The sequence below is a fragment of the Bison bison genome, unplaced genomic scaffold, assembly GCF_000754665.1.
Source record: "Bison bison bison isolate TAMUID 2011002044 unplaced genomic scaffold, Bison_UMD1.0 scf7180017864341, whole genome shotgun sequence".
NCBI lineage: Eukaryota > Metazoa > Chordata > Mammalia > Artiodactyla > Bovidae > Bison > Bison bison.
The window spans coordinates 3,298,868-3,310,510 of NW_011494913.1; the positions used below are offsets into that span (position 1 = coordinate 3,298,868).

Genomic DNA, 11,643 nt, shown 5'->3' on the forward strand with positions numbered 1-11,643 from the left:
CCTGGAAATAGAAGGGACCTGCCTTCAAGCGTGGGATGGGAGGAGGGACCTGCCAGCGGGCGTGGGACGGGAGGAGGAGGACAAGTTCACGTTAAAGCTCTGTTCGTGGCTGGCACACTTGGGCTAAATCATTCCCCTCTCTGATTCCTGCTTATTGATCAGGTGAGGGTGGGAGTGTCTCAGTGAGGACATGAGCAGGATGGAGAGCTCGAATGAGAGACTGGAGGTGGAGCCGTTCTGGGGCTGGGCAAGCTCCAGGGTGAGCTGGTTGCTAAGATGAATGGAGAACGCAAAGCACTCAGGTGAAGAGGAAAATGAACTGATGATGACAAGGAGGAGGCTAGGAGAGGGGTAAGGTCTACCAGAGAAGGCTCATGGGTCAAGAGAATTCTGAGATGAGAGAACCCAGACACTTGGGTGGGCTGAAGTCAAATGTGCTTACAGAAAACCCCAAGCAGACGCAAATTATTGCACTACAGACCCAGGAAAAGGAGGTTTTCCCTGAGGCGACACAGCATGAACATTGAGACTTCAGACCCAGTTGCTACTCCTGGTGCTGTCTCACCAAGCACAACTCTTACTGCTGTAGGCAGTCCCGACACTGATGCTGATGCCACCATGGGCTCACAGGCCTTCAGCCTGCAGTTACTACTCCTCCAATCTGCCCAGCATCAACTTCCTCCAGGCTGCCAAGACACCGAACCTCAGGGGCATGTCCATGAGCTTCCAGAGGGGCCCTGAGCAGCTTGCCACGCATCTGCAGCCTTGCCAGGGGCTCACTTGTTCACTTGCTGCTCTGCAAGGGAACCCAGGAGCGGACTGGAGGGCTGCACCTCTACACCAGACCAAAGAGCTGTTCAGCCCAAGAGCGCTGAGAACAGAAGCACTGTCAGCTTGATAATGATAATATTCACAGCTACCATGACCATGATCTGAAAGGTGTCCCTTGAAATTGTGCAACATACAAGCAAATGCAAGTGTTAGCAGCAATTTCTGAGCCAGGCTGCCAGCCCAAACCCTGGTGAGGTCAGTAATCTCTTTGCATGTCAGTGCTTCCCTGGTGGCTTAGATCGTAAAGAACCTGCCTGCAGTACAGGAGACCTAGGTTCAATCCCTAGGTCAGGAAGATCCCCTGGAGAAGGAAATGGCAACCCACTTCAGCATTCTTACCTGGAGAAGTCCATGGTCAGAGGAGCCTGGCGGACTACAGTCCATGAGATCACAAGGAGTTGGACTCGAATGAGTGACTAATGCTTTCCCAAACGAAATGGGGATACAGTTTGTTCACATCCCTACCTTATAGAATTGAGGGGATTCAGTGAGACAAGACACAGAAAGCGCTCAGAAAGTGCCTGGCCTGTGGTCAACCTCCACCAGTATTAGCTGCTATTACTGCTGACTGCTTGGAATAGAGCCGTGGTCCATCTGTTGTCCTCTGGCACTAGAAATGTCCAGGAGAAAAGGTGTATGTGCACACAGCCAAGCACACACACAAAGGCACACACACCAGCACACACACACCCGCACAGGGGCTGTTTGGGGACCCAGCTCCGTCCCCGCCCAGGAGCAGAACCCCTGAGCCGGGGAGGCAGCCCCACAGCCCACCGCCTGCATCAGACTGCCCTCTGCTTTTCTCCACAGAGTTGCTTACATTTTCTTATTTGCCTTTCCTCTAGTCTTTCTGATTCCCTACATTCTTTGATTTGTCAGTCCTGTGTTCAACAGGGGAGGTCTTTGATCACTTTCAAAATTCTGTCAGCACTTTGTGGAAGAGGCCCATGCATCAGAGGGCCCATGGGTGCCTGTGAGCGTGGCACTTTTTGCGTTTGGTCACTTGGTCTCCCTGAGTTATCTGAGTGGTCCTTGCCTCAGCTGCCTTTCATCCATCCCCACCCTGACCCCTTCCCACTCAAAGCCCCTCCTTCCCTCCATGCCATCACCTGAATACCCTGCCCAGCCCTGAACGCCAACCAAATTCAAGAAATCCAAACATTCATTCCACTTTCCTTTCTCTGTCCTTTGCTTTTCTCCTGATCCTTTTCCAGCCATGCTCAGAGATGATCTAGCACAACACACATTTGCCTTCCTGTATGTCTTGCTTTAAGGTGCTTCCTGCTGTCTGTAAGACAAAACAGCCAATCCCAAAACTCCAGTGAGGCCTCTGCTTAGCAACTCATCAGTGAATGAAGGGAGAAAGGAGCAAATTGACATGCAAAGAGAAAAAGAAACTGCATGTGCAGCTATATCGCTCACCCAGCCCTGCCAGGCATGTGCGTGGCTCACAAAACTCGCAGCAAAGTGCTTAGCCACCCAACACAGAGGCCCTCACGGATCTGCCCCAGAGGGCCAGTCATCGGGCCCAGGGGCAGTGGCCACTGCCAAGGTCACACTGGCCAAGCAGGCTCACGGGTCTCCCCAAGGCCATGCCACTCCCTCGCACACTCAACTGCAAAGAAGGACAGCAGTACCCACTGCTCGTGTCCAGATGCCAGATGGCCCTTCAGGCCTAGCCACAAGCAATAAGGCCTGGACATCACCTGATGGTCCCAGCCAGATGTTCATCAGATCACCTGGGGAGATTTTTGAGCATATGATTGGTCTCAACCTTATAGCTCCCTCCTAAATGATCTAGAGTTGGGTCTGAGCCTCAAAGCTGTCTGAAAGCTCCCTAGATGCCTCCAACGCATGGGCTAGCGTGAGACCACTACACCTCCAAGAGCTCAAATGCTGGGGCCGGGTGGTGGCGGTGGCTCAGTCACTAAGTCATGTCCGACTCTTGCAACCCCATGGACTGTAGCCTGCCAGCTCCTCTGTCCATTCCAGGATTCTCCAGGTAAGAAAACTGGAGTGGGTTGCTGTTTTCTTCTCCAGGGGATCTTCCCAACCCAGGAATTGAACCCAGGTCTCTGTTTTGCAGGCAGATTCATTACCAACTGAGCTACAAGGAGCCAGGTGGCTGGGATCCAAATCCTACTTCCACAATCTGCCTCCAGCAAGTTACCCAACCTCAGTTGGCCTCAGTGTCATCGGCTATAAAAAGGGGAATCCAAATAACACTTCTGATATATAAAGTAGAAAATGCATGTAAAGAGCTTAGCACAAAGTAAACACTCAGTAAACACCAGGCACTCCCGTTATTCTTTCATCCGGGGTCATCCCATCCCAATTCTCTACCTGTCCACCAGGCAGCCTCTGCAAAGGGCTTTTCAGAGGGAAATGGAGAGGCCCCCTGTGTCCAGCTCTCAGGTTGGGCCAACTATCCAAAAAGTAGGGAAGATGGTTCGGGTCACAGTACCTGCCATAGGGCTCTTGAAAGACCCCGCTAAAGCACCCAGCTCCTGGGAAGGAGAACACACTGTCTACATGCTGTTGGCTCAAGAAAGACACACAGCCAAACCAAGTCAAAGCACAGAGAAGTCCACCCCATTCATCACGAGGCCATGGCAAGAGTGTGACGGAGAACTGGGGGGACACTAGTCAACTGGCTACACCCAGCCTCTGCTCTTCAATAGCTCCTCCTGGTCTGCACAGGGAGTGCAATGTGTCAAGAATAACCGCAACACAGTGTAATGTGCCCCAACCATCAGGGTCATTTGGGACCCAGAGTCTTTTCTAGCCAGAAAGGATTGCTCACTATCTCATTCCCTCTACATACGTGTCCTATAAATTAGACCAGGGTGTCTTCACCCCTATTTGACAGGTGAAGAAGAAGCAACTTAGAGGCATAAAGGGGCTTGCCCAAGACACACTCAACTGCCTCACTTCTCCACTATTACTCACATGTGGTGAAAGTGTTTATTTGAAAAAGGAAGTGGATCTGAGGTGCATAGTTTCCTAGGTTAACGGAAGCCAAAGATGGGCTGCTTGATCAGTCATGTCATTTAAGGAAGTCGAAAAATTCAAACTGATGAGAAGAAGCACCCATGATTTGACCCAGCCCGAGTTACAGGAAGGTACCATCTTTTAGAAAGAAAATGGAAACTTCTGGAGGACTTCCACATTCTGAGTGCATTACAGATATGGTCTCATCAAATTCCCCTAAGAAACCCGTAAGATGCTGTGGCATGCTGGCTCCATCTGATGGATGAGGAAATGGACATCATCATAGAAATCAGAGTCCTTTCCCTGAGCCCCACAGCTGATGGGGACAGAGACAAGGCTGCACGGTGCCATTTGTTCTAAGACCTGAGGTGCCATAAATGCCTCAGATGGGAGCACAGGACTTGTCCACGTTGTCCCAGGTGAGGACAGAGCACAGGCCAGGCCAACAAGGATCAGGTGGGCTCGTGGAGAATCCCCATGCCACATCTGTCAGATGAGAGGTGGCCCACAACCTCCTGGAACGGATCTCATTGGCTAGTTGCAGGAATATTCATTCTCTTCCCAGCTCCTCAAGTGAACATCTGCTTTTCTCAAAGCTGTGAATTTCACGTCAAGAATTTCCAATTACCTTCCCCTTGGTTTTATTTAGCATCAGTGTATTGGAGGCATAATTAGTCTGAGATGAAAACCTGTATTGTTCCCTTCTCCTCTGCAATGAAATAGGTTTCCAAAAGTGCTAACAGAGAGGATCCTTCTCCAAAAATGACAAACAGTAAGGGAAGGATGAAAGCAGGAGTGAAATGCAGGTTGATGGCAACTGTGGCTGAGCTAGGATTAGGGAGGGGGGGGTGATGGTGGAATCTGCCGAGGAGCTCTGGCTCCAGATCTCACCTCCTCCTCGCCTCCTAATGAGGATGGGCCTTTTCTGCAACATAAAAGTGATGCTGATGAAGATGAAAGGCCAGTTTTCACCAATATGTTTCCTAATGATACATCATGAGAACCAGGCGCCTCGGGGACTGTGAAGTGTGGAAGAATCATCCTGTGCATTCGTCTCCCTGGAGCGGGCCATTCCCAGAGCCTGGGGGCTTTGACCAATGTCCACAGGCTTCCTACTGGCCAGGGTTACCCAGAAATGGGGGGAAATAAGGAGAGACACACATTTTACAAGAGTAGAAAATACCCATAGGAGTTGGGTATTCAAGTAACCAAGACTCAGAGGCTCTCATTGACCCCAGGCCCTGCAAAAAACCAGACATTTAGCTTCTGATCTGTCCAGTGCTTGTCAAAGTCAGTCTCCTAGGATCCAAATCCTGGGCAATGATACGCTTTCTGCTCCCACTCTTGCCTTCTTATAGGCTCATCTCACAGAGCAGCCAGAGTGATCACTAAATGGGAAATAGCCCTGTCACTGTCTCAGAAAAACCCTCCAATAATTTCCCATCACACTTAAAACCGACTTCCTCACCTAGGCCCCAAAGCCCAGAGCCCAGAAGGTGTACCTTCCCCCACCTCCCTCCCCTGGTCACTGTCTCCCCTCCTCTCACTCAGGGCTAGCCATACAGCCATTCTCTCTGTTCTTCTAACCAGTCAACCTTTATTCCCACCTCGGGATCTTGGTGATGGCAAAGGTCTCCCTTGCAGAAGCAAAGGCCTTCACAGGTCTGATTCTATCACACAAGTCTTAGCTCAGAAGTCAAAAGTGGCCCCCAGTCACCCCTGATCGATGTCACCCTATTCTGGGTTCCTTATGGATATCATTTGAGCTCATCTTGCTTTTTGCCTCTGCCTCTCTCTCGCACTTAGAATGTAAGATGCGTAATTGTGGCGATCTCACTTGTCTTCTTCCCCACCACACCCCAGCACCTAGCAGAGCTGCAGAGCACCAGACACAAAGCAAGGACTCAGTAAATACTGATGGACTAAAAGGTCAGGAGGAAACTGGTGGGGTTTGGTTTACCAAGAGAACCACAAGGTGAATGCATATTACCTTCAGATAACTGAGGGACTGACATGGGAGAAAGAGTAGAATTGTTATGTGGCCCAAAACACTGATCTAAGACCAATGAGAAGTCATAGGACAGATTTTGCCCAACATTAAGTAGGAGCTTTCTCAATGTTGAGCTGCCCAGCAAGAGAATGGGTTTCCTCAGGAGATGGTGAGCTCCCCATCTCTGGAGGTGTGTAAGCAGAGACCACCGCTAGTGCCCATGAAGTCGAGAGATGAACACTCTTCTGTGTTCCTGAGTCCACAGCCATCATCAGCACCCACTTTGCTTTCTTCTTTCTCCATCTTATCCTCCCGCCCAGATCATAATCCTCTGAGCAAGGGCAGGAACTCTTTCTCCGGCTCCACAGCACCTTGCACAGGGCAGGGCCATGGTGACAAATGGAGCACGCATGTCCACCAGACAAGGAGGGAAGCAAATGGGCCTGATGGCCTCTCAGCTGAAAGCAGGAGGCTCCAGGCAGGGCTGTCTCCAGGGGGCCCCATGTGGAGCTGGGCACCTTCCTGGCAGGGCTAAGCTTGTGGCCTGTGCTTTCATCCAGGGACACAAGCCTGTACATGGACAGGAGAGAAGGTGCAAGAGGAAGAGGGGCCATCACAGAAAAACAAAACCTGTATTCTGATCACTTAGCTCAGTCAGTCTTCCTCACAGCCCTGGGAGGGGCTGACATGCCTTGCAGCCCCAGACAAGGAAACCCAGGCCCAGGGAAGCCAGGCTTCTGGTCCAGTCCTACAGTGGGTCCAGGCGATGCTGAGAGCAGAGCTCAGATCTGAAGGATGCCAGGACCTGCAATCCTGACACCTTGATCCCCAGCGGGACAGACACTTCCCTCCCTGTTTTAGACTGCCCAGTTGGAAATAGTCTCAACTCATTCTGCCTTTTCCTCTCCCTGTCTCCTGAGAAACTGAGGCCCACTGCATCTGCCAAGTTGAGCCCAAGTCAGAATTACATTCAGTTCCCAGTTGTGTCAACCCGGCTCACGACTGTTAGGAAGGAAGCTGGTGAGATGAGTATATTCTCGTGTCCCCGCCTCCCAGCCCTGGGCAGGCACAGGGCTCCTTATGCACACCACAGCTTCCTTCCCGTCACCTGGGACAGGCACTCATGTGGAGGCACTCAGAACCGATGCGCCAGGACAAGTCACGTCAGAATGCTCCTCGCTCCCAGCCCACTAACAGGGACCCAATGTTGTTGCTGCTATTGAGTCACTCCGTCGTGTCTGACTCTTTGTGACCCATGGACTGTAGCCCACCAGGCTCCTCTGTCCATGGGATTTCCCTGGCAAGAATACTGGAGTGTGTTGCTGTTTCCTCTCCCAGCAGATCTTCCCAACCCAGGGATGGAAACTGTGTCTCCTGCATTGGCAGGCAGATTCTCTACCACTGAGTCACCAGAGAAACCCTAACAGGAACCCACTGTCAGCCACTATATCTCCATCTCCTCAGGCTCCCTGGGATGATTTGTAGGCTTTTGTAGGATAAAAATAGGGGCAAAAAGAAGGAGGAGCAAAGAAGAGAGTCAAGAGCACAAGTGGACAATAAAAGGTGACGTATCTGGAGAGTCTGGGGAGACAGCGGCTTACCAGAGACCAAGCGGGAGAGAGAAACAGAACGAGTATTCTAAGACATGAGTTATGAACTGGATCTTCTGACCGTCTTCAAAGGATTCAGTGAAGAATCGTTAAGCACATATTATGTTTCCTGGTGTTTTCTTTTCCTAAAGTGACTCAACAATGAGACTGGGACATGGGGCACCACCAGTTATATTTGGATTACAAATGAAGGAAACACTAGTCTCCAGCGACAGTACCTCTGACTACTGTGTCAGCCATATTTAGAATGAGTCACACAAAGAAACTTAGCTCCTTATTCATCTCACAGTAAAGTCTATTACTCTCCCCAGCACAGAAAGAAAGACTTCCAGTGAAAATTCTGAGACTGTAAATGTCTATTTTTGTGCTCAACTATGAAAGAATATGTGAATATATGTAAATATGTTTAATAAATTTTATTGGTCATGTTAAAACATTTTTAAGCAGATGAATGAATAAGTAAATAAATGAGAACCCCACATCCATTGTTTCACTCACAAAGACACAAGTCTCTCCTGCCTGGGAGCGAAATTTTAACAGCTTAACAGCCAACACTTCCTATGTAAAGATCTGCCCTGTGCTAGGCACCTTTTTACATGCATTAACTCTTTAAATCTTGACAGCCATCCTCTGCTGCTGCTGCTGCTAAGTCGCTTCAGGTGTGCCATCTAGGAGGTAGGTAATAACATGACCTGCACTTTACAGGTGAGAAAAGGGAGACATTCACCTTGGGTCCCACCGTTAGTAAGTGCTGGAGCCAGAATTCCAACTCAGGAGCATGGTTCCAGACCCACGTGCTTAGCTACTCCACTGACCTGTGCAGAGGTCCAACCTACCTGCCGAAAAGGGCTAACAGAGCGAGCTACCCCCCACATGGGGTTGACCCCATCCCAGCTGCTCCCGTCAAAAGGAGCCTGTGGGCTGCTACCCTGAGAGGCTAAAGCGCGTGTGTCTCTCCTAACAGCTTAGGGTTAAATGGCAGCAAAGTCAACCAAATGCAGTTGTCACCTTCTTGGCTATAATCAGTAAGTGTTTGCAAAACTTTATTCCACAGAAACGCAGCAGTAACATGGAAAATAGGTCCTTGGAAAGACTGAGCCTCCAACGTTGAGGCTAAGGCATGTCTGCAATGCCTCTACCCCCAGAATCTGTCAAGCAAAAGCCCAAAAGCAATAAGGCTGCTCTCTTCCCTTCTCCTCAACAGAGCACTCAGGGAGGCGCCCCAGGGGTGAGAAGCTGTAAGGGGCAGGGCTGGAACCTCCCGCGAATTTAGATGGTCTTGGAAGCCATGAGGCTGGAGACTGCATGTGGCAGGAGGGTGTGCACGAGGGACAGGTTTCTCAAGGGCTGAGAATGTGGCGCCCTCATCTTTCCATTCTGGAGATCAGTGCCAGGTCTAACACACCGGCAAAAGCCAACATGCAAAAGTGCTTGTGGGTTTGACTTGAATTAAGCTGAACTGAATGGCCTCCTCTGCTTCTTGGTAAGAAGAGCATGGCAGCTGCGAGACGGGCCACGTGGCCAGGTCTGGGGCTCACAGACGAGGGCGTGGAGCATAACCCCTACTCCTTAAGTGCAGGCTGCACACGGTGGCGTCTTTCCCAAAAGGACAGTATAGGAAAAGGGAGATAAAAAATAACTCTATGGTGAAGAAGCTTGACAAACACAACCTCAGCCAGGTGGTCAAGGTCAACAGCAACAGTGATCAGTCATGTTGACAGCACGCTTCTTGGGTGAGATGTGAGCAGAAGGGCACTCTCTCTCTGTGCTCTTCTTCCCCTAAATCCATTTGTTGTTGCTTAGTTGCTAAGTCGTGTCTGACTCTTTGGGACCCCATGGACTGTAGCCAGGCTCCTCTTTTCCATGGGATTTCCCAGGCAAGAATACTGGAGTGGGTTGCCATTTCCTTTTCCAGAGGATCTTTCAGACCCAGGGATGGAACTCATGTCTCCTGCTTGGCAGGTGGATTCTTTGCCATTGAGCCTCCTAGGAAACCCTCTGCTAAATCCATAACCCCAACCCGATCATGAGAAAACATCAGACAAATCCCAACTGGGGGACATGCCACATCATACCCAACCAGTGCTCCTCAAAATTGTTAAGGTCATCAACATCAAGGAAAGTCTGATAAACTGTCCCAACCAAGAGGGGTCTAAGGAGACACGATGACTGAAGCAATGTGGGGTCCCGGATGGGAACCTGGAGCAGAAGAGGCACAGCAGGAAGTCTGAATAAAGCATGGATTCTAGTTAATAAAAATGCATTGGTAATGGCTCATTAATTGTGACAAATGTACAACACGAATAAAAGATGCTCATAATAGGGGGGAAGCTGGGTGTGGGGTATATGAGAACTCTCTGTGCCATCTTCGCCCTTTTTCTGTAAATCAAACACTATTCTAAAATTAAAAGTTTATTTTTAAGAATTGGAGCCTCATCCCGAGTTCTGTACTTCCAAAATAGTCCTCACAAGTGTTCCCTTTTCCCCAGTTATTCCTGCCTTCATCAGGGCTATGTCAATGCTCACCCAAATACTGGGACCACCCTTCCTCCCGAGCCCCAGGCCCCCACCCAATCCACCCAGAGCTTTCAACACCCTCACTGTGATGGCTCCCATGTCTTCAGGGTTGACTCCAGCCCTAAGCATGGTATCCAGGGTCTTTTCACTTCCTTGACTCCTATTCTTCCTTTAACTGTCTATTGTACTTTCCCGAAAAAGCTATCCCTGCAGCTCCCTGGCCTCCCTCTCACGCTCCTGTACTTGCTGATCCCTCACCTGGGATGTCTTTTCCCCACTGTTCACCCGGGCTGACTCAAGCCTGTCCTTCAAGACTCAGCTCATACATTATTTCCTACAGAAAGCCTTCTTTGACCCCAGGATGGCTATGTTGGCTTTGGTGAATTCCAACCCTCCCTACACTGAAATCGATCCTGTGTTGAAGCGCAATAGGCGCAGTGCTCTCACACCTGTATTTTTAGTGCCGATTTTCCCCAAATGTTTATTCAATGCGGAGTAAGTCACTAGGGGAAAAAGAGGGGTAAAAAAAATCAGATAGCATTCCAGGTTTTTGGTCCTGGGTTTTAAATGACAAACTTTATTCTTTGGGGTCCCATTATCCTCACTAGAGCCCTATGTAATGGCAATATAATGGATTACTAGATTTAATTATAGCAGGATAATTAATGTGAAGGTATTGCCAGTTTGGACATAAATATCACCTTCAATGTGACTATTTTCTACCTCTGTGATGCCTGTGCTTGGAAAGACCAGTTTCTGATGAGAAGAACCTTTATCATGGGGGAAGCAATGCCAAGTAGAACATCTGTTTGCCAGCTGCCACTGTCCTCCAGGAAGCATGCCTCCACCCTGGCTTTAGGCTGGCTCATGGCACCCCTGACCCTGATATGAGCCCCATCTCTTACACACCCAGGCACAGACCACCATACCTGGACTTGCTCTAGCTGAACCAAGCACCTTAGGCAGAGGAATTTCTCAAGGGCTCTCTCTGGGACCCTTGGGAGGTTCCCAAGTCTCATTCCTTCATGACCTCCACTTACCTTCATTTCAACAGGTAAGAACGACCATGAGAAGTGAGGGACTCTCAGAAGCTATGTCAAGGCAGAAACAGTACAGCCAGCTCAGGGAGGGGATGCTGCAGGTCTTGTGAACCAAGAAGGTCCCACCTTGGACCTCCACCCGTAGTCAGGCCCTCTCCTTCAGCCACTCACAAGCCTGGCTCTAGCTCTACCCTTAGACTGATTGCATTCTGTGCCTTGACAAAAGAAACATTGTTTCCCATCAGTTGCCTTTAGGCTACTCTCAAAGAGGACCATGAATGTTCAGGCCACAAAAGCCAAAAACAGGATGCAGGGTCCCACCCTGGCCCTGCTCTCTCCCTAGAACCAGCCAGGACTTGGGAACAGACAAGTCCAGGCTCCCTCCTGGCTTGCCAGAACACTTATGCTAGAGCCCTGAGCTGCCGCGGAAGAAATTCTGCTACCCTAAGGCCACCATGTCGTGAGGAAGCTCAAGCTAGTGTATTCAGAGGGTCCACGTGAAGAAGGAGAGGTGCCTTGCCAGCCTCCAGCTTCTCCTTCCCCTCGATGCCCCGTGTCTGACACAGCCACTGTCTGACTGAAATAGCAGGACAGACTTCAGTTCAAAATCGTCCAGCTGAGCCCTTACCAAATTTCTGACCCAAGGAAAACATGAGAGATAATA

At 50.0% G+C, this 11,643-nt stretch overlaps 1 protein-coding gene across 1 annotated transcript in view; it reads right to left on the reverse strand.

The window, feature by feature from the left end:
* GRID1 (glutamate receptor, ionotropic, delta 1) overlaps positions 1–11,643 on the reverse strand; it is a 686,979-nt gene that overhangs the window by 446,330 nt on the left and 229,006 nt on the right. The window lies entirely within an intron of this gene.